The 3,863-nt window shown below is 49.5% G+C and overlaps 1 non-coding gene across 1 annotated transcript; it reads left to right on the forward strand.

Moving 5' to 3' along the window:
• The first annotated feature begins 3,027 nt into the window (after positions 1 to 3,027).
• On the forward strand, positions 3,028 to 3,164 carry LOC114815657. Its single transcript, XR_003763457.1, has one exon. It is a non-coding gene; the product is annotated as a small nucleolar RNA SNORA7 (small nucleolar RNA).
• The last annotated feature ends 699 nt before the right edge of the window (positions 3,165 to 3,863 follow it).

The following is a 3,863-nucleotide window of genomic DNA, read 5'->3' on the forward strand; positions in this document are numbered from 1 at the left end:
CTGTTCTAAGCACGTGGAATGAACAAGTCGGCAACAGATAGAGACAGCCCTGCCGTTTGACGGGCTTACAGTCTAATCGGGGGAGACAGACAGACAAGAACAGTGGCAATAAATAGAGTCAAGGGGAAGAACATCTCGTAAAAACAATGGCAACTAAATAGAATCAAGATGCTGTACATTCCATTAACAAAATAAATAGGGTAATGAAAATATATACAGTTGAGCAGACGAATACAGTGCTGAGGGGATGGGAAGGGAGAGGGGGAGAAGCGGAAGGAGATGGGGGGAAAAGAGGGTTAAGCTGCGGAGAGGTGAAGGGGGGGTGGTAGAGGGAGTAGAGGGAGAAGGGGAGCTCAGTCTGGGAAGGCCTCTTGGAGGAGGTGAGTTTTAAGTAGGGTTTTGAAGAGGGAAAGACAATTAGCCTGGCGGAGGTGAGGAGGGAAGGTATTCCAGGACCACGGGAGGACGTGGCCCAAGGGTCGACGGCGGGATAGGTGACACTGAGGGACGGTGAGGAGGTGGGCGGCAGAGGAGCGGAGCGTGCGGGGTGGGTGGTAGAAAGAGAGAAGGGAAGAGAGGTAGGAAGGGGCAAGGTGATATAGAGCCTTGAAGCCTAGAGTGAGGAGTTTTTGTTTGGAGCGGAGGTTGATAGGCAACCACTGGAGGTGTTAAAGGAGGTCAGTGACATGCCCAGAGCGTTTGTGCAGGAAGATGAGCCGGGTAGCGGAGTGAAGAATAGACTGGAGCAGGGTGAGAGAGGAGGAAGGGAGATCAGAGAGAAGGCTGACACAGTAGTCTAGCCAGATATAACAAGAGCCTGTAGCAGTAAGGTAGCCGTTTGGGTGGAGAGGAAAGGGTGGATCTTGGTGATATTGTAAAGGTGAAACCGGCAGGTCTTGGTAACTGATAGGATGTGTGGGGTGAACGAGAAAGACGAGTCAAAGATGACACCGAGATTGCTGGCCTGAGAGGCGGGAAGGATGGTCGTGCCATCCACGGTGATAGGGAAGTCTGGGAGAGGACTGGGCTTGGGAGGGAAGATGAGGAGCTCAGTCTTGCTCATTTTTAGTTTTAGGTGGCAGACCGACATCCAGGTGGAGACATCCTGGAGGCAGGAGGAGATGCGAGCCTGAAGGGAGGGGGGAAGAACAGGGGCAGAGATGTAGATCTGCATGTCATCTGCGTAGAGATGGTAGTCAAAGCCGTGAGAGCAAATGAGTTCATCAAGGGAGTGAGTGTAAATGGAGAACAGAAGAGGGCCAAGAACTGACCCTTGAGGAACTCCAACAGTTAAAGGATGGAAGGGGGAGGAGGCGCCTGCAAAGGAGACCGAGAATGACCGGCCAGAGAGATAAGAGGAGAACCAGGAGAGGACGGAGTCTGTGAAGGTGAGATAAGGTGTGGAGGAGGAGGGGATGGTCGACAGTGTCAAAGGCAGCAGAGAGGTCAAGCAGGATTAGAATGAAGTAGGAGCCATTGGATTTGGCAAAAAGGAGGTCATGGGTGACCTTAGAGAGAGCAGTCTCAGTAGAGTGGAGGGGATGGAAGCCAGATTGAAGGGGGTCCAGGAGAGATTGGGAGTTAAGGAATTCTAAGCATCGATTGTAGATGACTCGTTCTAGGATTTTGGAAAGGAAGGGTAGTAGGGAGATAGGGCGATAACTGGAAGGGGAAGTGGGGTCGAGAGAGGGTTTTTTTAGGGTGGGGGAGACATGGGCATGTTTGAAGGCAGAGGGGAAGGAGCCATTGGAGATTGAGTGGTAAAAAATAGAAGTTAAGGAAGGGAGGAGGGCAGGGGCGATGGTTTTTAAAAGGTGAGCGGGAATGGGGTCCGAGGAGCAGGTGGAGGGGGTGGCACTTGCGAGAAGGGAGGAGATCGCCTCTGCGGATACTGGAGGGAAGGATGGAAAAGTAGGGGAGGGGGGTGGTGGGGAAGAGGGGAGAGGGGGACGGGTGACTTTGGGGAGCTCGGACCTGATTGTGCTGATTTTTGTGACGAAGTAGGTGGCCAGATCACTGGGGGTGAGAGCTGGGGGAGTCGGAGAAGCAGGGGCCCTAAGGAGAGAGTTAAAGGTCCGGAACAATTGGCAGGGGTGACGGGCTTGGGTGTTGATGAGGGAGGAGAAGTTTTTCCTGGGGGAGGAGAGGGCAGAGTTAAGGCACTGTCCTGGAATGCCCTCTCTCCTCATGTCCACCAAACTAACTCTCTTCCCCTATTCAAAACCCTACTGAGAGCTCACCTCCTCCAGGAGGCCTTCCCAGACTGAGCCCTCCCTTTCCCTCTTCTCTTCCACTCCTCTCCATTCCCCCTACTTCCTCCTCTGCTCTTTTCCCTTCCCCTGCCCACAGCACTTGTGCATATTTGTATATATTATTTATTACTCTATTTTGTTAAGGATATGTGTATATATATTTATATATAGAATCACAGATAGATAGATGATAGATAGATAGATAGATAGATAGATAGATAGATAGATAGATAGATAGATAGATAATCTATCTGTGATTCTATTTGTCTTGATTATATTGACACCAGAGTACTTGTTTTGTTTTGTTTTGCTGTCTGTCTCCCCCATTTAGACTGTAAGCCCATTGTGGGCAGGGATTGTCTCTATCTGTTGCCAAATTGAACATTCCAAGTACTTAGTACAGTGCTCTGCACATAGTAAGCGCTCAATAAATACAGCTGAATGATTGAATGAATGACAAAGTTAGCAGAAACGTTCCTTGCTCAGAGTGAACTTACAGTCAAACAATCAATCAATCCATGGTGTTTCTTGAGTGGTTACTGTGTGTAGAGCCTTCTAAGCGCTTGAGAAGGTAAAACACATCACAGTTAGTAGGATCATTGTGTGGGGTAGGGGATGAGAGCTATGAGGGTGTTAGGGTGGTGGGTTTCTGGGCACAGGGAGTAGGGGAGGGTCATCCAGAGATGAGGACTGAAAGGACATGAGAGGGTTAGGATATTCAAAGAAAGAAAATCTAGAGCTGCAACAGCAGATTTAGATAGCCTAGATACAAACATTATTCTCAGGACCATGCCTGGAGAGTTTCCAATACTCTCCCAGTCTTGGATATGGGAGGGAGAGTCAAGCAGAAGCATACCCATTCCATTCCTAGCTTGGCCAGTGGCTAGAGAGTGTAAGCCATCTGCTACAAGTCAAAACTCACCTGTGCTGGGCAGCAGAGGCATGGGAGAGTCAAGGGTAGAGACTGAGGTTCACTGAGTAGAAGAAGGCAGTGGTTAGCCACTTCCACATTTTTACCAAGAAAACTCTATGATTACATTACCAGAACGATTGTAGATGGAGGTAGGGTGTTCTGGGAGAAATGTGCTCATGGAGTCGCTATGGGTTAGTGACGACTTTACAGCAATAGACAAGAAAAGCTATCAACACAATTTTTTCAAGTTAAGTGGGAACTCAGGAGCTTCAAGTTGGGGGATTCCCCACAGTGAATTTGTGAATGTTAACAAGTTGTTTGGTGCTAAGGGACAAATATTAAAATGCCATTTTCTCCTCAGTGCATCCCTAGATTCCGATCCCTGTCCTGCTTCTTTGTCAGATCCTTGGGATACCTGCATGTGAAGGAGTTGGGGAATGGCTGTTCCTCCCTTGTGACACAGTCCTGGATCCTCGTGAGCAGAGGGATAGAGGTGGGAGAGCCTTCCCTTGCCTTAAAATCCTTGGGCCCCTTTCAGAGGGGTGCTTGCGTGGTTAGCGACCTTTCCCTCTGACAGGATCCTAGATCTCCAAAGTGTAGGGGAGAGGCCAGTGATGTTCCTTTCCTCTGTTGCTATTCCAGGCTCCCCATGGTCAGGGAGAGTCTGAAGGGGTTGAAGACCCTTCCCTTGGCTCAAA

The sequence above is a fragment of the Ornithorhynchus anatinus genome, chromosome 1, assembly GCF_004115215.2.
Source record: "Ornithorhynchus anatinus isolate Pmale09 chromosome 1, mOrnAna1.pri.v4, whole genome shotgun sequence".
NCBI classification, from domain to species: domain Eukaryota; kingdom Metazoa; phylum Chordata; class Mammalia; order Monotremata; family Ornithorhynchidae; genus Ornithorhynchus; species Ornithorhynchus anatinus.